The following is a 27,603-nucleotide window of genomic DNA, read 5'->3' on the forward strand; positions in this document are numbered from 1 at the left end:
TGAGACATATAATATCCCAACAATATAAAAGCTGTTTAATAACTGGGTAACTATTTCTTATGTAGAAAAAGGGCCAGATTTGGATCTCCATTTCCTTTCATTCCATTCTCAGTGGTACTGTGGCTGTTCAGATCCTTACCACCTCTGGACCACTGTACCACATTACTGACTCATTATCAGTCCTTTGCTCCTACATGTGACTACCAGAGGACTCCTAAAATACAGTTCAGAACACACCACTCTCCCTTTCAATAATCTTCAATGGCTCCTAGGCCCCTTGATGGGAGTGTTCTTCTGCCTAGGTAAGAATAAGAGTATTTTTCTAGTTCACAGAGGGAATTAATGGATGGATTTTTCAAAAGTTTCTCTACCCTATTTTTTTCTTGTCTATTTATCCTACTACTAGCAGGGGGAAAAAAAACATAAACAAATAGCAAACTCAAGGGCGAAAAAAAAAATCAAAGCAGCCAATCAGACCTATTTTAGCAATTTATTTTTTTGCTAATTGAACCATTCATAATTATGATTTTACACTGCATATTTTTGGTACTCACATATACTGCCAGTTAAAGTAATTCCTAATTTATTAGAACTAAATATGTGTGGCACCTGCACAAAGTTTAACTAACACTGGGTCTTACCACCATTTCCAGGTTCATCTTTTTTTTTTTTTTTTTTTTTTTTTTTTTGACAGGCAGAGTTTAGACAGTGAGAGAGAGAGAGAGAGAAAGGTCTTTCTTCCATTGGGTCACCCCCACAAGGGCTGCTACAGCCGGTGTGCTGCGCCGATCCAAAGCCAGGAGCCAGGCACCTCCTCCTGGTCTCCCATGTGGGTGCAGGGCTCAAGGACTTGGGCCATCCTCCACTGCACTCCTGGGCCACAGCAGAGAGCTGGACTGGAAGAGGAGCAACCAGAACAGAATCCAGTGCCCCGACCGGGACTAGATCCCGGGGTGCCAGCACCACAGGCGGAGGATTAGCCTAGTGAGCCGCGGTTCTGGCCCCCAGGTTCATCTTCTACTCACTCAATGATCAAACATTTCATTGACTACTCAATTATGTGCTTCTCCATTCACCCTCTACTCCAGGTAAACTGGACTCCTTTTGGTATAATGAATATATTCTGTACTCTGCTTTTCATGGCTTCGGCTCTAATATGGCCTCTAAGCGAGAAACTATTCCTCTCCATCTCTTCTTGCTGATAATTCCATCAAAAGCCTTCCCAGATCCTCTCCCACTTACTTTTCTAATTTCCCAATTTCCTTCATCTCCTCTCTGCTCTCAGTGCATAGGGGGTATGTTTGTTTTTTTTGTTTGTTTGTTTGTTTGTTTGACAGGCAGAGTGGACAGTGAGAGAGAGAGACAGAGAGAGAAAGGTCTTCCTTTTGCCGTTGGTTCACCCTCCAATGGCCGCCGCTGCAGCCGGCGCACCGCGCTGATCCGATGGCAGGAGCCAGGAGCCAGGTGCTTTTCCTGGTCTCCCATGGGGTGCAGGGCCCAAGCACCTGGGCCATCCTCCACTGCACTCCCTGGCCATAGCAGAGAGCTGGCCTGGAAGAGGGGCAACCGGGACAGAATCCGGTGCCCCGACCGGGACTAGAACCCGGTGTGCTGGCGCCGCAAGGTGGAGGATTAGCCTATTGAGCCACGGCGCCAGCCTAGGGGGTATGTATTAAAACATCTACTTTCTCCCTCACATTGCAGTTATCTGTGTACAAGGATTATAGTACATAATCTATAAGTACATCTTTATATTCTATATAGGGGTCAAATATAATAGTAGTCATTGGGGACTTAATAGTGAGAGAAAAAAAAATTTTGTCTTTTATTTGAAAGACAGCAAAAAAGAGAGCTTCGATTTTCTGAGTCACTCCTCAAAGCCCCACAACAACTGGGCCTGGGTCAGATGGAAGCCAGGAGCCAGAAACTCAGTCCAGGTCTTCCATATTGGTGGCAGGGACCCAAGTACTTGAGCCATCATCTGCTGCCTTCCATGGTGGTATATTAGTGGAAAGCTTAAGTTGGAAGCTAATCTAAGACTCAAACCCAGGCACTTCCATATGTGATGCAGATGTCCCATGTAGTGTCTGAACCACTACTCCAAACACCCACCGCAAGAGAGAAAACTGTGTTTGAAAGGGCAAGCGCCAGGGCCTGCACTGTGGCACAGTGGGTTAACGCCCTGGCCTAAAGCGCCGGTATCCCTTATGGGTGCCAGTTTGAGACCCGGCTGCTCCACTTCCTATCCAGCTCTTTGTTGTGGCCTGGGGAAGCAGTGGAAGATGGCCGCAGTCCTTGGGCCCCTGCACCTGCGTGGGAGACCCAGAAGAAGCTCCTGGCTCCTGGCTGCAGATTGGCACAGCTCTGACTGTTGCAGCCTACTGGGAGTGAACCATCAGATGGAAGACCTCTCTCTCTCTCTCTCTGCCTCTCCTCTGTCTGTGTAACTCTGACTTTCAAATAAAAATAAATAAATCTTTTTTTAAAAAAAAGAAAAGGGCAAGTGCCTAGAACAACCAATTCCAACATCCTAATAAATTCTGACTCTCTTTAAACAAAAGAGCCCCACAACATTCATATCCAGCTTGAGAGATATTGGAGATAATTTTTTCTAATAGAGGCACTATCAACAAAATCAATATTTATTTGCTTCTGATTCAAGTTTGAAAATAGAGATAAGCATCTACAACCACAAAAAAGGCCAAACTATTTGTTGATTTATGGACTGGTAACCTTAACTCCCCAGTGAATAGTTACTCAACTCAAACAATCTCAGGGTTGGACTTTGGCAGCTTTAAATTATTATATCACCTACAACAGGAAGAACAGAATGCTTATAAAGGACAGAAAGTCTTATTTTTCCAATTTTAAGAAATCAAAAAACTCTCAAATTGTTGGAAAGAAAACATGTAAGAAGACATGTTTTTCTTTGTTATAAATTAACTAATTCTAAGAAATAAAACTTGGGGCTAGTGCTGTTACATAGTGGGCTCAGCCTCCTCCTGAGACACTGGCATCCCATATGGGTGCTGGTTCATGTCCTGGCTGTCCCTCTTCTGATCCAGCTCTCTGTTAATTGCCTGGGAAAGCAGGGGAAGATGGTAAAAGTGCTTGGGCCCCTGCACTCACATGGGAGACCCAGAAGAAGTTCGTGGCTCCTGGCTTCAGATCATAGCTCTGGCCATTGCAGCCATTTGGGGAGTAAACCAGCAGATGGAAGACCTTTTTCTCTGTCTCTCCCTCTCAAAAAAAAATCTTTAAAAAAAGAATTAAGAATTGACAAGTTACAGGGTATTTAGCACCTCCCTATAAAGATGCAGAGCTAAACAGATAATTTACCAGCCTCAAAGGGAGGTGGCATAGCAATAGAAAGAATGCAGTAGATGGGACTAACACTGTGGCATAGTGGGTAAAAGCCAACTGGCTCTACCAATTATATCCCATATGAGTGCCAGTTCAAATCCCAGCTGCTCCACTTCTGATCCAGCTCTCTGCTATGGCCTGGGAAAGCAGTAGAGGATGGCCCAAGTCTTTGGGTCCCTGCACCCACATGGGAGACTCAGAAGAGGCTCCTCCTGGCTCCTGGCTCCGGCTCAGCGCAGCTCCAGCCATTACGGCCAGTTGGGGAGTAAACCAGCGGATGGAAGACCTCTCTCTCTCTCTCGCTCTCGCTCTCTCGCTCTCTGCCTCTCCTTCTCTCTCTGTGTAACTCTGACTTTCAAATAAATAAATAAATCTTTAAAAAAAAAAAAAGAAATATATTCTACTTTATAACCAGTAGAAAGAACACAACATTCTCTCTCAACCATACTGCAAATAGTAGCAAACAAACTATCAACAGCAAGCTAGTTAAGAAATTGAAGGAAACAGAATCAGACAATCATGAATCGCCGAGTTGCCCTATACAGTTCTCTGGTTCAGTAACAGCAGTTTTTTTTTCCCCTTAATTTTTTAAGTCACTAAGAAATGCTTTTTAAATTCAAATACTTGATTGCAACTATGCATTATTTATGAATCATTATAAACACACCAGTACTCAAATTATTTTACCACAAATAACAAAAGGAGGATGGCTGTAATCAACAAGAGAAACATGGGAGGGAAAGCCACTGACAGCACCAGTTTCACTCAGTTCTGTCGGAAGAACACTGGTACTGAATGGCACAAGCAACTCCAGTGTGAAACAGCAAGCACATGACTGGGAAGGTAACAGATGATCCCAAAGAGAGAAGGGCATCTATAAAGAACCACTCCTCAATGGGGGCAGGTGGTGGAGGGAGGAACAAGGAACAGAGATTCCAGTGAAATCTACTCTAAAAGTCTCTACAGTACTCAAATGAAAATGTACTACCAAACTCCAGGTTTCGAGCCAGTTCAAATCCTGGCTCTACCAATTACAACTGAGTGACCTTCAGCCAATTTCTTGGCCTCTCCAACTCTCTCAACTGTAAAATTATTAAAAAAAAAAAAAAAAAAAAAAGTAGCTGCCACTTAGTGAATACCAACTATGTGTCTGGCATTAGGTTAGGCACCAGACATGTTATGTTCTTTATTTCTCACCCTTAAGCCACTAATGAGGGGTTGTTTTCCTCATTTTACAAAAAAGAAAAACCTGTGATCTTTCTACCTACATATGACTGCTTCCTAGCACATAGCATAGGACCCATAATAAGAGCTTAAGAAATCATGTTGTCTAAGTACAACCACCACTTGGATAAGCAAGCAATTCAATCGAAAAGCAATAAAATTTTACAAACAAGTTTTCCCTCACATCATGTACCATAAAGATGACTTTTTATTAGTAGTACTCTTGGGAGTATCATAGGCTCATCACTTATAACTGCGTGAAATACCAAAGTATGATTCATACAACCTCTCTCTCTCTGTCTGTCTCTCTCTCTCTCTCTCTCTCTGAATACCAAATATTAGATATTTACCTTGAAAAAGATTATAGACCTCACACCTCAAGGGAACAGGTGCAAAGGAACAAATCAAACTTCCCAAAAATAATTCCCAGAAGCATCTGTCATCGTGAAGTAGTCAGCAAACCATTTCCCAGAATTGACAACATATTGCCAAAATCTTGGTGAATTTAGGCAACAACATTTGCTGATAGGAAAAAAAGAATCACTAATTCTGGAAGTAAATGCTACTTTCCAGTTAAGACACAGAACAGGCTCATTTCCTAATTATTACTTAATCACTATACTAATACTGAAAACAAGAATGAAAAACATCACAAGTAACTGTTTGAAGTAACTCTAAAATACGACTAAACTCACAACTCAATTCTAAAAAGCTTAAGAAAACCCATGAGAATTTTTTAAGTTAATAATGAAAACAAAATTTCTAAAATTTAGTAATTGACAGAGGATGGAGGAAGAGAAGAAGCAACAGCCAGGCAGCTTTAAAGAAGCCTCCCGAAAGTTAGGAGCTCTAAAATCTCATTTCAAAATCTGAACTGTTCCTGTTACAAGAAACACTTCACAAAGACTGACCACTTCAGGCATCTCCATCAACCCGCTTTCACCACAACTGTTACACTTACCAGACAGCAACACTCAATCTCCAGCGAAAGACCTCCAGCAACCACAAGGGCATTTGTGGGCAAGTGATACAGGAATGCGGAGGGACAAGGGAGTAACTAGAGTGGTTGGGAGAGAAGAGTGCAGAGGGAGGAGACAACTGTGGCTAGCAACAATGGGAAACTGTGAATCTAAACCACAAAGGCTTCCCACACAACAGGGTATCAGGGAAAGACAATTCTCTTTACCAAATACCAGGAACTCTGCCCCTGACAATTCCAGATAAAGTTAAAAAGGTAGAGTCTCCAATTAAATGCAAACAAAATAAACTTAAGAAACTCACTAAAAGTAACTTGAAAGGGCATATCACAAACTTTACTAGAAGCTTAAGAAAAACAATTATGAGGTTATTTCCTCTAGGGGCATTCCTGATGACAGAGGTCATCAAACAATAATGTTTGCTGGGTGGCAGCTACTTCCAAAGAGCCAGCTCTGAAAAAGTCCTTTGCACTACAGCAGAAAAAAAAAAGGGGGGGGGGGAGGGCGGGAGAAGAGGACATTTTTGGAGTGTGTTACAGAATCGCCAAAATCATTTTTATTGTTTGACTTTCTAATTCAGAATTCCAGTATTATATTGATTCAAATTAAATCAAATCATTTTAATAGGCAAAACTCCAACTATCTTATAAACAGAATACACTATTAAAGAAAATTATTATGTAAACTAAGCTGTGGGGATCGAGTAAAGCAATTTACAAATGCTTGGGATCGAAAGTGTTTTTAAGCCCAAAGTCTGTAAAAGATCTCCACCCTTCTCTCGGTGAAGACACCAAGAATCAACAGCAGGCAGTGTCCCGCCCCCTAGCATGTGATCAGTCAGCCCAGGACTTTTTTTTTTGCAGGCAGGGCACAAAGGACCCAGAGAACCAACACACACTCTTCTATGTATTACTTGTGATTATAAAATAGCTCTTTTGAAAGGAGTTATTTTATAAGCATACAGATGAAAAAAATTCACTACCAGAATCCTTGTAAACATGAGGGTTTGTTGTATTTCTACAGATTAAGAGAAAATATATGACATGATTAAAAATGGTTAAGATTTATCAGTAAAATTAAACAGGCACTGTGCAAAACTAATTGATTTCTTACATTAACAATATACTAAAGTAGTCTTTTGGCAAGAGAAATGAAAAAAAAAAAAAAACCACCATTGCTTTTCTTGTTAACCATTATCTTTCATAACTCAGATCTCCTAATGCCAGATGCAGGAGAGGAAGGTAGCACTATCTCCAACAGATTTCTACTGATGGGTGCTAAAGACAAAGCAGGATGTACAAATATCAAGGTCAAGCTCCCCATTCAGGTTGTTAACAGACAAGTATATATTCGTTGTGGAACTAATCAGATAAAACTAGGGTATGGAAAGAGTTACAGAGCTTCAATTCTGGTTACAATACAACTAGATAACTTTTCACATCTCACCAAAGTGAGGGAGGTAATCTATAAGAAAATCTCACCCTAATAGATTGTAATGTCTTTTGAAGCCCTTCAGAAATTCTTGTTTTAACATTTTATTGGGGCTGCACTGTGGTGTAGCAGTGGTGCGACCACCTGCAGTGCCGGCATCCCTGCTCCCAGCTCCCAGCTCCTCTCTTCTCTCTCTCTTCCTCTCCAATTCCTGGTCTCTGTCTCTCAAGCTCTCCTTCTCCCTCCTCCTGCCTCGCCCCGTCCCTCTGGTCTGCTGGGTTTTCTCCAATAAACCCTTTCCCTTACTCCAGTGTCTGGTGTGTTTTGTGGTGGCCTTACACCATATCCATGATTCCTTAGCCAGCCCTGGCTGATTGCCTTTAGAGCTAGGCTACCTCTTCTCCATTCTTTGACCACTGATTTAAGATTATGCTATTGATGTTCAGCTTTGGTTTTGTTATTAGCTTTGTAACAATGAACAAAGGAAGCTATTAGGAACCTATTGTGAGGTTCTTTGCCCCCACAAAAAAAGAGTAATATTTTCTTCTAATGCAGAACCTGAGAGGCAGCAGTGGTGGCTCAAGTAACGGGGTTCCTACTTACTACTGATGTGGGAGACATGGATTGAGTTCCTATCTCCTGGCTTTGGACCCAGATCAGCTGTGGCCACTGTAGACATTTGGGGAATGAATCAGTAGATAGGAAGGAGCTCTCTCTGCCTGCCTTTCAATAAATACATAAAAATTTAAAAAAAGAACAAAAACAAAAAAGTTCTTTGTAAGACTGTACTTCAAAAAAATTTTAATAAATTATATTTCACAAGTGTTAGTAAAATGGCACAGTCTTATCTGTGGCTCCATCTATGCCCAGACACCACCTTAGGCCCTGCCCCCCGCCCCCCATCACCATGTTGCACAGTAGGCTTTTGTCCTAAACCCCATGGCCCAACTACCTGTGTCAGCTCCACTCCCATCCTAATGGGATTCACTGCTCCTACTTCCCTAGCTGCCCCCCAGCAAAAGGTTTAACAGGAGCTGTTCCCAAACACCTGCTCTGTCTCTTATGCCCTCCTACTCTCTCTTACTGTCTTGCCTTCTCCCCCTGGCCTGTTGGGCTTCCCCCACCTGACAATAAACGTTTCCTCTAACTTCGGTGTTTGGTGTGTTTTGTGGCGGCCTTACAACAAGTACTTTGCAGGGAATATATAACATGTTAATAGGCTCACCCGTGACTATAACAAAGGCCTCTGAAAAATATAGAAATACTATTAGCAGGAATAAAGCACCTCTAAGACTTCAATAAAGCAACTGTTATATAGGAAGGCAGATAATAGTCTATGCATGTGAGGGTCTGAAGAACAAAAACGGGAATACCACACAGTTGAATGAGGGGAGAAAGGTAGAAGCGTGCTTCAGAAGCACACAAGCAGAAGCATCTCAAAAGTTTTGCCCAGGGACCAGAGCTGTGGCGTAGTGGGTAAAGCCACCACCTGCAGTGCCGGCAAGCCATATGAGCGCCAGTTCAAGACCCGGCTGCTCCACTTCCAATCCAGCTCTCTGCTATGGCCTGGGAAAGCAGCAGAAGATGGCACAAGTCCTTGGGACCCTGCACCTGCGTGGGAGACCTGGAAGAAGCTCCTGGCTCCTGGCTTCAGAAGGTGCAGCTCCGCCTGTTGCAGCCAATTGGGGAGTGAACCAATGGATGGAAGACCTCTCTCTGTCTCATTCTCTCTGTGTAACTCTGACTTTCAAATAAATAAACAAATCTTTAAAAAAAAAAAAAAAAAAGCCTATTGGGCCGGCACTGTGGCTCACTTGGCTAATCCTCCGCCTGCGACACCAGCATTCCACATGGGTGCAGGGTTCTAGTCCCAGTTGCTCCTCTTCCAATCCAGCTCTCTGCTGTGGCACAGGAGGGCAGTGGAGGATGGCCCAAGTGCTTGCGCTCCTGCACCCGCATGGTACACCAGAAAGAAGCACCTGGCTCCTGGCTTTGGACTGATGCAGCGCCGGCCGTAGCAGCCATTTGGGGAGTGAACCAACAGATGGAAGACCTTTCTCTCTGTCTCTCTCTAACTGTCTATAACTCTACCTGTCACATAAAAAAAAAAAAAATGCCTAGCTTTAAAAAAATTTTACCCATGGGGCCAGTGTTGTGACATACCTCTGTAGTCACTAGTTTGAATTCCTGCTATTCCACTTCTGATCCAAGTCTCTGCTAATGTGCCTGGGAAAGCAGCAGAAGATGGCCCAAGTAGGAGACCCAGATGAAGCTCCTGGCTCCTGGCTTTGGCCTGACTCAGCCCAAGTTGTGGCCATTTATGGAGTGAACCAATGGATAGAAGACCTCACTCTCCTCTCGCTGTAACTCTGCCTTCCAAATAAATAAAATAAATCTTAAAAAAAAAAAAAAAAAATGGGGCTGGCGCTGTGGCACAGCAGGTTAACACCCTGGCCTGAAGAGCCGGCATCCCATATGGGCGTCGGTTCGAGACCCAGCTGCTCCATTTCCGATCCAGCTCTCTGCTATGGCCTGGGAAAGCAGTAGAAGATGGCCCAAGTCCTTGGGCCCCTGCACCCTCATGGGAGACCCGGAAGAAGCTCCTGGCTCCTGGCTTCGGATCGGCGCAGCTCCAGCCATTGCGGAGTGAACCATCGGATGGAAGACCTCTCTCTCTCTGCCTCTCCTCTCAGTGTAACTCTGACTTTCAAATAAATAAATAAATTTAAAAAAAAAATTTTGTCTACCTCTGATAACCTTTGTCAGGTGGGCCTCCAGCCCTCCCCCAGGGGTAGCTTAGAGCAATCTTTCCAGCACATCCAGCCCCAGGGGGCTATTAATATCAATGACACTGCTTTGATAAAGTCCTGGGAAGAATTCTAAGCCCAGAAAGCCCTCCACCTACCAGTATTCCAGTAGAGGGAGAATTGGTAGGCCATACCCATATCTATTAAAACTCCTGTCTATGGGCCAGGTTAACGCCCTGGCCTAAAGCACCAGCTTCCCATATGGGCGCCAGTTAAAGACCCAGCTGCTCTACTTCTGATCAAGCTCTCTGCTATGGCCTGGGAAAGCAGTAGAAGATGGCCCAAGGACTTGGGCTCCTGCACCCATACAAGAGACCTGGAAGCTCCTGGCTCCTGCTTCGGATCGGCGCAGTTCTGGCTGTTGCAGCCAATTGGTGAGTGAACCATTGGATGGAAGACTCTCTCTCTCTCTCTCTCTCTCTCTCTGCTTCTCCTCTCTCTGTGTAACTCTGACTTTCAAATAAATAAATCTTAAAAAAAAAAAAAAAAACCTCCAGTCTAATACAGTCTATGCTCTCAGTTCTTTCCTGAGATACCCACCTGGCCTATCAGATGCATTCATAAACTTGGCTGGCATTTTTCCTGTTACTCTCTGCCTCATGTCTGAAAGTCTTTCCTAGCATAAAGACAAGAACCTTTGATCTATCTGTCTCTGATGATGGCATAGGATAAAGCAGGTAGCTAGATTAGGGCCAGGAACTGGAAGGAATCCCACTAACCACTCCCCTGCCCTATGTAATCCTATCCAGCTGTCAAACAGCCCCCCTTCCCAGGATGTATGTCTCCTCCTGGGACCTGGGAGAGATGCCATGTAAACATTCCTCTTCTGACCTTATAAGAGGCCAGCAACTGGTAGGCATTCTCTTCTTTCCTCAGAGACCAGGAGGAGAAGAAGCACTGAAGGTGTCCCTTCTCTACCTACCCTACCCCTTTTCTCACATTCCACTCCTCAGCTATGCTCATGTGGATGTGTGTTTGCTTTCTCACTTTTAAATAAATTTTACCACTTTGTGCATCGTATATGTGCCTGCATTTAGAATGCTGCTCTATGCACAAGGCCAGGACCTGGATTAAAATTAAACCCCACCTCTCCCATATCAATAACACAACGAAGAAAACTGCTCGAGTGGAGAAGGGATAGTATGGAAGATCACAGGCAACTCTTTGCTTAGATCCCATACCTTTTCTTATTGGTCTCTACTATATGCAGCACAGGACACAAGAGACTGTTCTATTTCATGAAGCAATATTTAGCTTCTCTTCAAAAGTCAAAAGAGAGTGTCACAAGACAAAATTACAACAACCTTAGTTACAGATCTAACAGGCCTACTATGGCACAGTGCCGGCCCCAACTTCAAGTCTTTATATCCTTTCTTTGAGCAACTCAACATGCAGAAATTTATCTTCAAGATGTACAATTTTTCAAAGATAAATTACAAGAATGTTAATAGCTGCACTGTTTGTATTAAGTATAAACCAGAAACAAACAACATGTACATCAAATAGGGGGCATTCAGAGCAGTGATTAAGTCATCACCTGGGATGTCTGCATCCCATATCAGAGTACCTAGGTTGGAGTTGTGGCTCTCTCCAATTCCAGTTTCATGTTGAAGTATGCCATGGTAGACGGTAAATGATGGTTGAACTAATTGGGTACCTGCCACTCACATGGGGAACCCAGACTGAGTTTCCAGCTCCTAGCTTCAATCTGGCCTAACTCCAGCTTTTATAGGCATTTGGGTAGTAACCCAGTAGATGGAAGATATCTCTGTCTCTCTACCTTTCAAATAAATAAAATTTAAAACAAATAAATAGGGGCCAGTGCTGTGGTTTAGCAGGTAAAGCCACTACATGCAGTGCTGGCATCCCATATGGATGCTGGTTCAATACAGGCTGCTCCACTTCCAATCTAGCTCTCTGCTATGGCCTGGGAAAGCAATAGAAGATGGCCCAATCCCTTGGGCCCTTGTACCCATGTGGGAAACCCGGAAGAAGCTCCTTGCTCCTGGCTTCAGTCTGGCCCAGCCCTGGCCGTGGCAGCCATTTGGGGAGTGGACCAGTGGATGGAAAGACTTCTCTGCTTCTGCCTCTCTGTGACTCTGCCTTTCAAATAAATATTTTTAAAAATAAATAAAGCAAATAAATAAAAACAAAAGTTTATCACTAGGGAACTGGTTAAATTATGGTAAATGTTATTGTGGACTATTTATAGACAAATTAATATATAATGTCTGACATTTACTTCAAAATACTCATGGACTGGGTAGAGGGAATAGGAAGGAATATAGATGAAATAAGAGTGATCATGTATTTGATAATTCATGAGGGTACTGATGGGCACAGGTAGATTCATTATATTCTTCTTACACTTATATGTTTGAAATTATCCATAAGAAAAAGATCAAAAGATACACTTGTACAAAACACCATAGGTATTAAAGGTATTAACCTAAACATCTTTGGAAATGACAGATTCTACTAAAACAAAAGTCACAATGAACTATACATTAGCTCTAGCTAATAAAACTGATTACGGGAGGTGTACAGCATAACCATTCTGAGACCACTAAATTAGTAAATACTTAAATGAATAAATGCAATGTGGTATACCTCATGGGATTCTGGAATAGAAAAGGACACTATAACTAAAAATAAACTATAGACTTTAGTTAATAAGATAAGTGTAAATATTGGTTTATTAATTACAACAAATGTACTTCAGCCTGGCCCAGCCTAGACTGTTATGGCCATTTGGGGGAGTAAACCAGCAAGTGGAAGACTTTGCTCTCTGTCTCTTTCTGTCACTCTGTCCTTCAAATAAATAAATAAAGTTTAAAAGAAATGCCTTTAATAGGTTGCTTATCACTCTGTTTCAGTCTTCTCCAGTAACACCTCCAGTTCCTAACTTCAGCTTCCTGCTGACACAGATCCCAGGAGGCAGTGGTGATGGTCTAAGTACTTGGGCTCCTGTCCTCACATGGGATACCTGGATTGAGTTCCTGGCTCCTGGCTTTGGGCTGGCCCAGCCAAGACTACTGTGGGTACTGGAAGAAGGAACCAGTGAATAGGAGCTCTGTCTATCTTTTTCTTTGTTTCTTGAATAAAGTCCATTTCTAAATGTTTTAAAGCTTATGAAAAAAAGATAGGAACTTAATAAAAATCAGTAGCATTTTTTTAAATCTCCCATGCAAATAATTTTAGTGTATATAATACAACTATATAATATATAGAAAGGATATATTCCAGTTAAATGCTGTTTCATAGGAAATAGTCCACATCATAACAAAGACATTCAGAATATATTTTTTTAAAGATTTATTTTATTTATTTGAAAGACAGAGTTACAGAGAGAGGTAAAGATAGAGAAAGGTCTTCCATCCATTGGTTCACTCCCTAAATGGCCACAATGGCTGGAGCTGAGCCGACCTGAAGCTAGGAGCCAGGAGCTTCTTCCGGGTCTCCCATGTGGGTACAGAGCCCCAAGGACTTTCCCAGGCACATTAGCAGGGAGCTGGATCAGAAGTGCAGCAGCCGGGCCTCAAACTGGCACTCATATGGGATGCTGGCACTGCAGGTCAGGGCCTTAAGCCGCTATACCACAGCACTGGTTCCCAGAATATTTTTTATACATTACAACACAAAGACAATGGCTTAGGGAATAAGATAAGACAAACAAGAAGCCATTAACATTTAGTCATCCTTAGAATCAAAAGAAGGAACCATAAATAGTCTCTACAGTTTAGAGAATTTAAGCATAATAATACTTATATAATTACACAATAATGGGGGCCAGCCGCATTGTGGCACAGCCAATTAAGTCTCCACCTATGATGCCAGCATCACATATGGACCCCGGTTTGAACCCAGCTGCTCTAGTTTGGATTCAGCTCCCTGCTAATGTACCTGGGAAAGCAATGGAAGATGCCCAAGTCCTTGGGCTCCTGCCCCCATGTGGGAGACCCAGAAGAAGCTCCTGGCTTTGGCCGGGACCAGTCCCAGCTGTTGTGGACATTTAGGGAGTAAACCAGATCTCTGTCTGACTCTGTCTCTGTCTGCCTTTCAAACAAATAATCTTTTTTAAAAAGAAGAGCAAATAAAGATGAATGGAGAAGGAATAAAATGAGACCACTGATTCTTTTTTGACCTTAAAACAATTCTAAGAAGATTCTACAATGAAATTCCCATCTATTTCTAAGTTATATATCAAATATTTTAATTAATGACATATTTACTGAGCATCTATAAGCCACATACATGCTATTATTAAATATGCAAATATGAGTAAAGTCATGAGACCTTCAAAATGTTCACTCATGAGGGAGAGAAAAAATGATAATAGAGATATAAACAAAGTCCCTTGGAAAACCTGTAAAGGCTGTGCAGAGGACATAATATCTGAACTGGATTTTAACATCATTGTATAATAATTTGGCTGGATTTTCTCTTTTGTTCCTGGAGGAACATCTTGGAATTTCCCAAGTGACATGAGTGTCTGTTATTCATGGTGTGCAGCCTCGGATTATGCTATCCAGGTGACTCACAGTGCAACCTTGGAGTTTCAAGCTAGAGGTTGGCTATGCTGGAAAGAAATGACTGAAGGCTGGGGCTTTAAATTACATGACATCAGGCTAACCTCTCAGTAGTGAGACTCAGTTCAATTGTGTGGCCGGTGATTCCATCAATCGTGTCTATGTAATGAAACTCCAATGAAAACTATGAATACTGAGAATTGGTGAACCTTACTAATTGATGATACATACTGATTGTCAGAAAGGTGACACATCTGGATAGCACAGAAGCTTAAAGTTTGGGATGCTCCCAGATCTCACCCTATGCATCTCTCTGTTTTGATGTTCAGATTTGCGTCTTTTTGCTACTAGAAAACTGTAATGATTGGGGCCGTTGTCATGGCGCAGCAGGTCAAGCTGTCAGCTTTCCATAAAAGAGCACTGGTTCATGTCCTGGCTACTCTACTTTTGATCCAGTTCCCTGCAAATAAACCTGGGAATTCAGGTTCATTTGTGGAAGATGGTTCAAGGGCTTGGGCCCCTGCCACCCACAATGTTGTTCCAGGCTCCTAGCTTTGACTGGCCCAGCCACAGCCATTTGCTGAGCAAACCAGTGGATGGAAGATAGCCCTCTCCTACTCTGTCACTCTGTCTTTAAACAAATAAAATAAAGCTTTAAAAAATAATAAAATCTCTCTTTTTTAAAAAAATATTTATTTATTTGAATGTCAGAGTTACACAGAGAGAGATCTTTCATCCGTTGGTTCACTCCCCAAATGGCCACAATGGCTAGAGCTGGGCCAATCCAAAGCCAAGAGTCAGGAGCCCCTTCTAGATCTCCCTTGTGGATGCAAGTGCCCAAGCACGTGGGCCACCTTCTGCTGCCTTCCTAGGCACATCAGCAGGCAGCTGGATTGAAAGTGGAGAAGCCTTGAACTGACACATATATGGGATGCTGCCGTCACAGGCAGCAGCCCTACCCACTACGCCACAACGCCAGCCCCAAGAAAATATCTTTTAAAAACCTGAAAATGTGCTAGATTTTAATATTGTAAGTTTTCAACTTTAAAGGAACCACTTAGTCTATAATGTTATAAATAAAAAAAGAAAAGTCCATACTAGGCACAAACATAAAATTGTAAAACACTATAGATAAAAAGAGATTTCTGTTCTGTCCTGGTTGCTCCTCTTCCAGTACAGCTCTCTGCTGTGGCCCAGGAAGGCAGTGGAGGATGGCCCAGGTTCTTGGGCCCTGTACCCACATGGGAGACCAGGAGGAAGCACCTGGCTCCTGGCTTCGGATCGGTGCAGCGCCGGCTGCAGTAGCCACTTGGGGGGGTGAACCAACAGAAAAAGTAACACCTTTCTCTCTCTCACTGTCTAACTCCGTCTGTCAAAAAAAAAAAAAAAAAAAAAGAGAGAGAGAGAGAGAGAGAGAGAGAGATTTCTATAAGCTTCTAAAGAGGAATAAACAAAGGTCAAACACAAAGGACTGGGAACCAGAAAGGCATCAAAACAATGTCACTATACTAAATATAACTATACACATAAAATGATCAAAATGGCAAATTTTATGTTATATATATTTTACCAAATTAAAAAAAAATTAAAGAAATGATGGACAACTTAAGTCATCAGACACCCAACTTCTTGATAAGAATTAACTTCAGAGGGCCGGCACTGTGGCATAGTGGGTAAAGCTGCCGCCAGCAGTGCCAGCATTCCATGTGCGTGTCAGTTTGGGTCCTGGCTGCTCCACTTCCAATGCAGCTCTGTGCTGTGGCCTGGGAGAGCGGTGGAGGATGGTCCAAGTCACCCGCATGGGAGACCCAGAGGAGGCTCCTGGTTACTTGCACAGCTCCAGCTATTGCAGCTAACTGGGGAGTGAACCAGCAGATGGAAGACCTCTCTCTCTGCCTCTCTTCTCTCCGTATAACTCAGACTTTCAAATAAATAAAATTTAAAATAAATAAACAAATAAAAAGAATTAACTTCAGGGCTGGCTCAATGACATAGCGAGTGAGGTCACTGCCTACAGTGCTGGCATCCCATATGGGCTTCAGTTCAAGTTCCGACTACTCTGCTTCCAATTCAGCTTTTCCCTGCTTGGGAAAAGCACTGAAAGATGGCCATGCACTTGGGCTCCTGAAACCCACGTGGGAGACAGGCATGAAGCTACTGGCTCCTGGTTCCTGGCTCCTGGCGCCTGGCTTTGGCCTGGCCTAGCTCTGGCCGTTGAAGCCAATGGGGAGTGAACCAGTGGATGGAAGATCTCTCTCTCTCTCTCCCTATCTTTATAACTCTGACTTTCAAATAAATAAATCTTTAAAAAAATTATAACTCCTTGAGCAAGCCCATTTGACCTGATGGTCAAGATGGTCAAGAGGTTAAAATGCCAACTGGAATACTCACATACCCTATCAAAGTATTTGAGTTGGATTTCCATCTCTGGCTCCTGTTTCCAGCTTTCTGCTAATGCAGACCCTAGGAAGGCAGCAGTGATGGCCCAAGTGGTTGGGTTCCTACTACCCAGATGGGAGACCACGACTGAGTTCTGAGACCCCAGCTTCTGCCTGGTTTCCAATGTTTTGGCCTGGCACAACCCAGGCCACTGCGGGCATTTGAGGAGTTAATCAGAGGATGGAAGCTCTCATTTTCTTGCTCTCTCTCTCTCTCTCTCTACCTCTCAAACAAATAAAGAAAAATATAAAATAAATTAATAAATTAGTTGCTTGGAGCAGGCATTTGGTCAGGTTGTTAAAATGCCAATTGGGATGCCCAAGTCTCTAAGTTCAATGCCTGGCTCCTGACTCCAGCTTCCTGCAGATTTGGACACAGGAAGGCAGTTTTGATGGGTCAATTAACTGAGTTCCAGTCACCCACGCAGGACATCTGGATGGAGTTCCCAGCTCCCAGCTTTGGCACGGCCCAATCTTTGCATTTGTGGGCGTTTAGGAAGTGATAGGAGCTCTCTCGTCTTTGTATTTCTGCCTCTCAGATAAATAAACTCACTACTACCTGGCTGCTCCTCTTTCGATCCAGCTCTCTGCTGTGGCCTGGAAAGGCAGTGGAAGATGGCCCAGATCCTTGGCCCCTGCACCCACGTGGGAGACCCAGAGGAGGCTCCTGGCTCCTGGCTTTGGATCAGTGCAGTTCAGGCTATTGTGGCCATCAGGGGAGTGAACCAATGGATGGAAGACCTCTCTCTGTCTCTGCCTCTCTCTGTAACTTTGTCTTTCAAATAAAAATCTTTAAAAGAATTTTTTTAAATGCTATATTTTGTATAGAATTCCTAAGTAAAATGTACATTTTTTTTAAGATTTATTTACTTTTATGAAAATCAGAGTTACAGAGATAAAGAGACTTCCACCTGCTGGTTCACTCCCCAAATAACAGGAATGGCCAGGAATGGGCTAGGCCGAAGCCAGGAACTCAAGTCTCCCGCATGGGTGCAGGGGTCCGAGGACTTGGGCCATCTTCTGCTTTTCCAGACACATGAGCAAGGAGCTGGATCAGAAGTGGGATAGCCAGGACTCAAACCAGCACCCATATTGGATGCCACAAAATGCCAACCCCTACATGAAAACTTTTAAGACAAAAAAAGGCAAGACAATAACCACATCTAAGGAAAATTAAAAGTTGCACAAAAAAAAAATTGCATTCATTGAACATTATTTAGTTCAAGTACAATATTTGTATAATAGCAACAAAAAATAGTGATTTAATCCCAAAATTAGTGACTATATTGGAAGCATAACAGAAAAGATATATAGGTATTTAAAAGAGTCAAATGTTGGAGCCGGCGCTGTGGTACAGTGGGTTAACGCCCTGGCGTGAAGTGCCAGCATCCCATATGGGTGCTGGTTCGAGACCTGGATGCTCCTCTTCCTGTCCAGCTCTCTGCTATGGCCTGGGAAAGCAGTAGAAGATGGCCCAAGTCCTTGGGCCCCTGCACCCCCATGGGAGACCAGGAAGAAGCTCCTGGCTCCTGGCTTTGGATCGGCGCAGCTCCGGCCGTTACAGCCAATTGGGGAGTAACCATCGGATGGAAGACCTCCCTCCCTCTCTCTCTCTCTCTCTCTCTCTCTGCCTCTCCTCTCTCTGTGTAACTCTGACTTTCAAGTAAAAATAAATAAATGAATCTTTTTAAAAAAAAGAAAAATAAATATTAATAGTGGTTATTTCTAGGTGGTGAGAATATGGGTATTTGTTTTACTATTTTTTTACAGTTTTAAAATTTCTCATACTCCTTCCTTCAAAGTTTCCAATATAAGTGGTTTTTGGACCAGTTATGGTTCTGTGTGCCTTTCTTGGAGTGTCCTCAACTTTGTCAGTGTTCATTTAAACCAACACCTAAAATCTGTTTCCAAACCTTTTATACAAAAATATATTGGAACTGCCTGGGATTCCAGCATCCTATTTGGGGGGGCAGTTCAAGCCCTGGCTGCTCCCCTTCTGATCCAGCTCCCTTCTAGCAGCCTAAGAAAGAAGTGGAAGATGGCTCAAGTGCATGGGCCCCTGCAACCATGTGGGAGACCTGGAAGAAGCTCCTGGCTCCTGCCTTCAGCCTGGCTCAGCCCTGGTTATGCGGCCACCAGGGGAGTAAGCCAGCAGATGGAAGATCCCTCCCTCCATCTCTTTCTCTCTCTCTCTGTAACTCCAACTTTTTTTTAAAATGAATTTATTTATTTGAGAGGCAGAGTTACCAACAGAGAGAGGGAGAGACAGAGAGAAAGAGATCTTATAACCATTGGTTCACTGCCCAAATGGCTACAACAGCCAGAGCTGGGCCGATCCAACGCCAGGACCCAGGAGCTTCTTCTGGGTCTCCCACGTGGGTGCAGGGGCCCAAGCACTTAGGCCATCTTCTGCTGCTTTCCCAGGCTATTAGCAGGGAGCTGGATTGGAAGTAGAGTAGCTGGGACTTGAAACGGCGCACATATGGGATGCCAGCACCACAGGTGGAGGTTTAACCTACTATGCCACAGCACCAGCCCCAACTCTTTCAAATAAATAAAAAAAAAAAGACTGTAAGTAAATATAATTACTCAATGCTTTATATATTCAATTAATCAACCAAACATATTTCACTACATATCAGCCAAAAGTATATCATGAAAGAATGTGTGGCCAGTGCCATGGCTCACTAGGCTAATCCTCCGCCTAGCGGCGCCGACACACCAGGTTCTAGTCCCGGTCGGGGCGCCGGATTCTGTCCCGGTCGCTCCTCTTCCAGTCTAGCTCTCTGCTGTGGCCCGGGAGGGCAGTGGAGGATGGCCCAAGTCTTTGGGCCCTGCACTCCATGGGAGACCAGGAGAAGCACCTGGCTCCTGCCATCGGACCAGCATGGTACGCCGGCCGCAGCAGCCATTGCGGGGTGAACCAATGGAAAAGGAAGACCTTTCTCTCTGTCTCTCTCTCACTGTCCACTCTGTAAAAAAAAAAAAAAGACTGTAAAGCAGATTAAATGAAATTTTATTTATTTACTCTTTATTTATGATAGAGCGAAAGTTCTCCTAACCTGCTAGTTCACTCCCCAAATGCTAGCAACAGCCAGGGTTCAGTCAGGCAGAAGCCAGGAGCCCAGAATTCCACCTGGGTCTCACTTGAGGGTGGCAAAGATTCAACTACTTGATCCATCATCTGCTGCCTCCCAGGGTGTGTATTACCAGGAAGCTGGATCAGAAGTAGAAGAGTCAGGACTCCAATATGGGTTGGATGCATTCCAAGCAATGTCTTAACCACAACACCAACACCCACTCCTGATTCATTAAATCTAGAACAATCACCTGATGTAGAAACCTCATAATCCTAAACAAAAATAGAAGTACTTTGTTTTAATGTTCAACATGTTCACACTTAATTGCTTTGCTGCTAGATTTGCAACTAATTTTTTAAAGTATATCCCATTATTTTGCATTTTTGATGTGAGTCAGAATTTTGACAGCTTTTATGTAGGACAAAAATATTTTTAGATTTGTGTATTTGCATATGTTTGCATCAAGCTAGCAGCTAAGAGGTTAACTGTATAACTGTTAAAAAAAGAAAGTTTGCCTAAAGTGTATTTAAAAAGAAAAATGTAAGTAGCATTTATATTTACTCAAATATACTACCATATGCTGGATTTCTATATCAGAAATGGCCAGTTGATGTACAAATGTACGTTAATTTTCCTTAAATTCATTTAAATTTTTTAAAATAAAGGGGCTTCTAAATAAAATAAAAAAAGTAATGGAATGCCAAAACAGAAGTCATTTGTCATGATCAATCAATACATACTAACTCAGCTGGCGCCAAGGCTCAATAAGCTAATCCTCCGCCTCCAGCGCCGGCATACTGGGTTCTGTCGCGGTTGCTCCTCTTCCAGTCCAGCTCTCTGCTGTGGCCCAGGAGTGCAGTGGAGGATGGCCCAAGTGCTTGGGCCCTGCACCCGCATGGGAGACCAGGAGAAGCACCTGGCTCCTGCCTTCGGACCAGCGCGATGCGCCGGGCAGTGGCCATTGAGGGGTGAACCAACGGAACAGGAAGACCTTTCTCTCTGTCTCTCTCACTGTCCACTCTGTCAAAAAAAAAAATACCTACTAACTCTTCAAATTCTACTCAATATCTTGAGTTAGTTTCTAGTTTATAATTTGCTATACACTTTCTACCTTGAGAACTATTACTCTTGCTCACAATAATTATCTAACACTTTTTTAATGGGATTTTTTAAAAGATTCACTTATTTATTTGAAATGCAAAGTTATAGAGAAAGAGAGGGGATGGGGGGAGTGGGAGATATCTTCCCAAAATGGCTGCAATGGCTAGGGCTGGGCCAGGCTGAAGCCAGGAGCCAGGAGCTTCATTGGGGTCTTCCACATGGGTACAGGAATCCAAGTACTTGGGCCATCTTGTAGAAGCTGCTTTTCCCAGGTACATTAACAGGGAGCTGGATTCAAAGCGGAGCAGCTGGGCCTCAAACCTGCACGCATATGGGATGCCAAAACTGTAGGCAGCAGCTTTACCTGCTATACTATAGAGCCAGCCCCAAAATTAGAATTCTAATTATGACACTGCACTACAGTTTTGCAAGTTGTTATACTGGGAGAAAGTATGTAAAGGGTAAATTAGATCACTCTATATTAGTTATCATAACACTGTATGTATATAGGATTATCTTAAAAGTAAAATTTAAAATAGTATATTATTGATTTTTTTCCTAAATCAATTTAGTTTTTAAGAACCTTACTTAAACTGAATGGGAAAGTTCAGATACTCAAAACAAAACAAAACAAGCTCATGCAGAGGAGCTCTGGCATCCAGCAGAGTAGACTTCAACTGTGGGAAAGTCTTGCCAACCAAAGCCCTAGAACAAGCCATAAAGACCTCAGACATGAGCAAGGAGCTCCCAGGATCCTTACTTCCAAAGCAATGAAATCAGTCAAGACAATATAGGAAAGAACTTACTAAGTCACCTCAAAAAGAACCATGAGTTTTCCTCAGCCCACAAAACACATTACTGCAATCCAACTTACAGAAAGCCTGAGTGTGTGTGTCACCTTCAACCTGATATTCACAGCCATACATTTCAAAAGATTCACAAATATGCTTTTTTTCTTTTAGCTACTCACAAAGTGCCTGAAGCTTCAATCACTTCCTGCTTCTCCCAGCTGCGGGACTTGCAATTAGAAAAACACTCATTCAGCGTCTAGGGCAGGTCTGGTTAGAAGGATGAGCTCATCCCTTCAGATGCGCACCTGATCCTGAAGAAGCTGCTCCTCCTCCACCAAGCAGGTCTTTGTATGTTTAAAGTGACACCCACAACTGTGCAAACCTTCGGCCAGAGCTAAAACAAGCCCTTCCCTCTCCACGCCTAGGGCCCTGAAATCATTTCCTGCTCTAGACACTTCACATAGCCACTGAATTCAGACAGCAGTGGCCCTGGCTGCTGCTGAGCAGGACTTCAGTTTCAGCTCTAATGGAGGTCAGGTCTTTCACCACCACCCTGGACACATTGTGTTGTTTGTCTCAATAGTTCCTTGCCTACAGTCAAATCGTACCAGAATCACCCCTTCTTTCAGAATTCACAACCCATTTTCCTGAACCAGGAATGTAGGGTCTCTATATTTTTCCTATTCTATTTGTTCTGCCTACACATCTAAATCAGCCAAGGCATCTAAATGCACTGTACACAGTTATAGCCTAGTGCTACAAACTTAATAGTTCTACTACCTTTAAGAAAACATTTACTCTGCTACAGTTGTCCACTTATTGGTACAGCACATACAATAATCTTTGTATCAGAGTCTATCTCTGATAAGATGATGAACTGGGCTTTTTCAACAGTAACAGTAAAAATCTGAGAGAACCTTTCTCACCTTAGCCTTCCACAGGACCACTGCAATATTTTTACCTCAGCTATGATAAGTTTCTTATGTGGTAACAGGCTATCTAAAGAGTATATGAGTCAGAGAACATCAAATTCATTAGTGGTTACCCTTGAAGGATGTCCAGGGATTTGCAATCAATAAGGCGGAACCCAGAGACCTTCAAATGATTTCATGGCGTTTAATTTGCTGGATAGTGGATACTAGGATGTTCATTGTATTATTCTTTTAAAATCTTTTAAAACACATAATACAGAGGCCAGCGCTGTGGCATGGCAGAGCCACTGCCTGCCATGCTGGCATCCTGTACGAGCACTGGTTCGAGACCTGGCTGCTCCACTTCTGATCCAGCTCTCTGTTGTGGCCTGGGAAAGCAGTAGAAAAGGACCCAAGTCCTTGGACCCCTGCACCCTTGTGGGAGACCCAGAAGAAGCTCCTGGTTCCTGGCTTCAGATCGGCTCAGTTCCAGCCGTTACGGCCATTTGGGAAGTGACCCAGCGGATGGAAGACTCTCTCTCTCTCTCTCTCTCTCTCTCTGCTTCTCTGTAGCTCTACCTTTCAAATAAATAAATAAATCTTAAAAAAAAAATACACACACATAATTTAGAAAACAAAAACAGGGGAAGGCATATAGCTTTATTAAGATTAAATTGCTAGTTAGGATGTCCACATTCCATATTTGAGTTACTATATTCAATACCCATCTCTAGTTCCTAAGGCAGACCCTGGGAGGCAACAGTGATGACTCAAGTAACTGGATTTCTGCCAGCTGCATTGAGGTTCCCAGCCTCTGGCTTTGCCCTCAGCCCAGTAAAGTTGGGGGACATTTGGGAGAATGAACCAACAGATGGAAGCACTCTCTTTTTTAAATAAATATTTTTTAAAAGATATATTTTATTTATTTGAAAAATAGAGCTACAAAGAGAAGTAGAGAGAGAGATGTCTTCTATCTGCTGCTTCACTCCCCAAGTGCTGCAACAACTGGAGCTGAGCAGATCCAAAGCCAGGAGTCAGGAGCTTCTTACGGATCTCCCACATGGGTACAGGGATCCCAAGAATATAGGCCATCTTCTCCTGCTTTCCCAGGTGCATTAGCAGGGAGCTGGATAGGAAATGAATTAGTTAGGACTCAAACCAGCGCCCATATGGGATGCTAGTGCTGCAGGCCAGGGCTTTAACTTGCTGTACCACATCACCGGCCTCCAAATAAATACATTTTTAAAAAGAGATGACATGCATGTATCAAACAACACAATAAAAGTAAAGGGGGCCAGCGCTGTGGCATAGCGGGTAAAGCCGCCACCTGCAGTGCCAGCACCCCATATGGGTGCCAGTTCAAGTCCCAGCTACTCCTCTTCCAATCCAGCTCTCTGCTGTGGCCTGGGAAAACAGTGGAAGATGGCCCAACTCCTTGGACTCCTGCACCCATGTGGGAGACCCAGAAAAAGCTCCTGGCTTTGGATTGGTACAGCTCAAGCCATTGTGGCCATCTGGGGAGTGAACCAGCGGATGGAAGACCTCTCTCTGTCTCTACCTCTCTCTGTAACTCTGTCTTTCAAATAAATAAAATAAATCTTACAGCTTGGAGATTCACATTCCAAGATCAGGTGGCCCTATTAATCTAGCATCTGGAAGAGGCTGGCAATGGTAGAGCATGTGCAAAGGAATGATCAGGGGCAAGCCAGGAAGTAGAGGAACAGAAAGCACACTTAGCTTATACATCCAATGCCAGTTCGAGTCCCTGGCTGCCCCACTTCCAATCCAGCTCTCTGCTATGGCCTGGGAAAGCAGTAGAAGATGGCCCAAGTCCTTGGGCCCCTGCACCCATGTGGGAGACCCAGAAGAAGCTCCTAGCTCCTGGCCCCCACCTTCGGTTCACCCAGCTCTGGCTGTTGCAGCTGTTTGGGGAGAGAACCAACAGATGGAAGACTATTCTCTCCTCTGCCTCTGCTTCTGTGTAACTTTGCCTTTCAAATAAATAAAATAAATCTTATTAAAAAAAAAAAAAGAACATAGCTCCAAATACTAAGAATGGTAGTTTACAAATAAAATCATTTATGAGTCATATTCTGCAGAAAATTTGCAGTCTGTGTTAAATTACATTAGCCCATTCCTAAGGCTTATTCAGAAAGGGTGGAGATAAACATTAAAAAAATTAAGAAATAATCCTTCAGAGGAATAAATGTGCTTCATTAAGTTGTTGTTGTAAGAATTAAATAGGTTACTACATGTAAAGTGTTGAGAGTAGTTCCTGGCACATAGTACTCTTCAACAAAAGTTATTCAAACTTGCTCCATTTTCTCATATCCCTTTATAACCCTCTTGAATCAAAAATGTCAAAATTAGCTTGTGTTTTTTGTTTTTTGTTTTGTTTTGTTTTTTTGACAGGCAGAGTGAACAGTGAGAGAGAGAGAGACAGAGAGAAAGGTCTTCCTTTTGCTGTTAGTTCACCCTCCAATGGCCGCCGCGGCCGGTGCGCTGTGGCCGGCGCATCGCGCTGATCCAAAGCCAGGAGGCAGGTGCTTCTCCTGGTCTCCCATGCGGGTGCAGGGCCCAAGCACTTGGGCCATCCTCCACTGCACTCCCGGGCCATAGCAGAGAGCTGGCCTGGAAGAGGGGCAACCAGGACAGAATCTGGCGCCCCGACCGGGACTAGAACCCAGTGTGCCGGCGCCGCAAGGCGGAGGATTAGCCTATTGAGCCACGGCGCCAGCCAAAATTAGCTTGTTTTTAACACAAACACAAAAAGTATCTTAAATAACTGTATGTAGTTCACAGGTAATTTTACAATCACTATCTTTCAACAATTAAAATAGTTCAATGAAGCAAAAAACTAAAATTTAAGTGCCTATTAAATAATAGCTACTATTCTAAGAACTGACAACTATTGATTCCCTTAATTTATTGGTTTTTTTTTTTTTAATGTCTATCTATTTTCCTCTGCTTAAAGGCAGAATGGCAAAGAGAAACAGATCTTCTATCCATTGATGCACTGTTCAAATGCCCACAACAGCCACAGCTGAGCCAGGCAGAAACCGGGAGCCTGGAACTCCATCCAGGTCTTCCAGGGGGATGGCAGGAGCCTGAGTACTTGAAGCATCATCAGCTATCTTCCCAGGATGTATCAGGAGGAAGCTGTGTCAGAAGCAGAGGTGCCAGGACACAAACCAGCATTCCAATATGGGATGTGGGTATCCCTAGCAGTGGCTTAACTCTTCTGAGTCACAAGGCCCAACCCCACATGGGTTCTTACTACCTAATTTCACAGATATGAAGACTGAGGTTCAGAAACATTTAGTAATACACATAACTTCCCATAGAACTTTTTTTTTTTTTTTTTGACAGAGTTATCGACAGTGAGAGAGAGAGAGACGAAGGTTCACCCCTCTCAAATGACCGCTATGGCCGGCGCTGTGCCGATCCAAAGCCAGGAGCCAGGAGCTTCTTCCAGGTCTCCCACGTGAGTGCAGGGGCCCAAGCACTTAGGCCATCCTACACTGCCTTCCTGGGCCACAGCAGAGAGCTGGACTGGAAGAGGAGCAACCAGGACTAGAACCCAGTGCCCATATGGGATGCCGGCGCCACAGGTGAAGGATTAACCAAGTGAGCCACGGTGCCACCCCCCTGCCCCCCCCATAGAAGTCTTAAGTGAAAGGACTGAGATCTGAATTCTGACTGGCTTCAAAGAGCACAGTTTGTGACTAAAACTATTTTTAAATACTGTGAAAGATAGCCTCTCATTCTCTTTATTTGTTCCTTCATTCACTCTCTATTCATTCCTTCAATCAATCAATTCAATGGTACCAGGCACCCTGTAATAAGGTAGTTATACAGTAAATAAATAAAACAGCCTCGATTCTCAGAGCCTAGAAACTGTGTTTGCGGAAAGGGAGGGAAGCATATCAAGTACAACACAATTGTGTAAGAGCTCAGTAACAGTAGTATAAGCAGTATGAGATTCAAACACATAGGATAAATACTTACTCTGCTTGGAACAATCTGGAAAAGCATTATAACAGAAATAATATCTCAGCTGAATTTTTTAAAAGATTTTTTATTTATTTGAGAGGTTAAGTTACATAGAGAGGGAGAGACAGAGAGAGAGAGGTCTTCCATCCGGTGGTTTACTCCCTAAATGGCCACAACGGCCAGCACTGGGCTGATCCAAAGCCAGGAGCTAGGAACTTCCTTTGGGTCTCCCACATGGGTACAGGGGCCCAAGCACCTGGCCCATCCTCTGCTGCTTTCCCAGGCCATTAGCAGGGAGCTGTACCAGAAATGAAGCAGCCAGGTCTCAAACCAGTGCCCAATGGGATGCTGGCGCCCAGGTGGTGGCTTTACCCACTATACCACAGCACCAGCCCCTTCAGCCAAATTTTTTAAATATTTGATTACAACCTGATAAAGAGCATCTACCAAACAAAACAAAGCAAAACATTACAGCTGTCAGGATTGTAGCGTAGCAGGTTAAGCGACCACTGTGATGCTAGCAACTCATATGTGTGTTGGTTTGAGTCCCAGTTGCTCTGCTTCTAATCCAGCTCCTTGCTAATGTGCCTGAGAAGGCAGCGGAAGATGGCCCATATACTTGGACCCCTGCCACCCAAATGGGAGAGCTGGATGAAGTTCCTGACTCCCTGCTTTGGCCTCGCCTGGCTGTTGAGGCCATGTGAGAAGTGAACTAGCAATGTAAATTCTCTGAATTTTTCCCTGTGGCCAGGCCAAATCAGGAGCCTGGAACTCAATTCAGGTCTCCTACATGGGTAATGGGGACCAAAGTACTTGAATCATCACTGCTGCTGCCTCCCAGGGTACATATTAGCAGGAAGGTAGAATCAGAAATGAAGCCAGGGAGCCAGTGCTCTGGCGTAGCGGGTAAAGCCACCACCTGCAGTGCCAGCATCCCATATGAGTGCTGGTTCAAGTC

At 43.6% G+C, this 27,603-nt stretch overlaps 1 protein-coding gene across 49 annotated transcripts in view; it reads right to left on the reverse strand.

The window, feature by feature from the left end:
- USP54 (ubiquitin specific peptidase 54) overlaps nt 1-27,603 on the reverse strand; it is a 148,071-nt gene that overhangs the window by 104,716 nt on the left and 15,752 nt on the right. For 9 of the 49 annotated variants that reach the window (XR_016220958.1, XR_016220959.1, XM_002718415.6 and 6 more), the window contains exon 1: nt 5,549-5,928. The exons of 35 other annotated variants lie outside the window; for them this stretch is intronic. The gene's annotated coding sequence lies outside the window, so the exon portion shown is untranslated. Of the gene's footprint in view, nt 1-5,548; nt 6,006-22,046; nt 22,111-27,603 lie in introns of those variants that run through there. 5 more of the 49 variants (XR_011382438.2, XM_089313439.1, XM_051823198.3 and 2 more) reach the window with 5 other exon arrangements.

Source organism: Oryctolagus cuniculus, chromosome 15 (assembly GCF_051225735.1).
Source record: "Oryctolagus cuniculus isolate XC-2025 breed Fujian yellow rabbit chromosome 15, ASM5122573v1, whole genome shotgun sequence".
Taxonomy (NCBI): Eukaryota; Metazoa; Chordata; class Mammalia; order Lagomorpha; family Leporidae; genus Oryctolagus; species Oryctolagus cuniculus.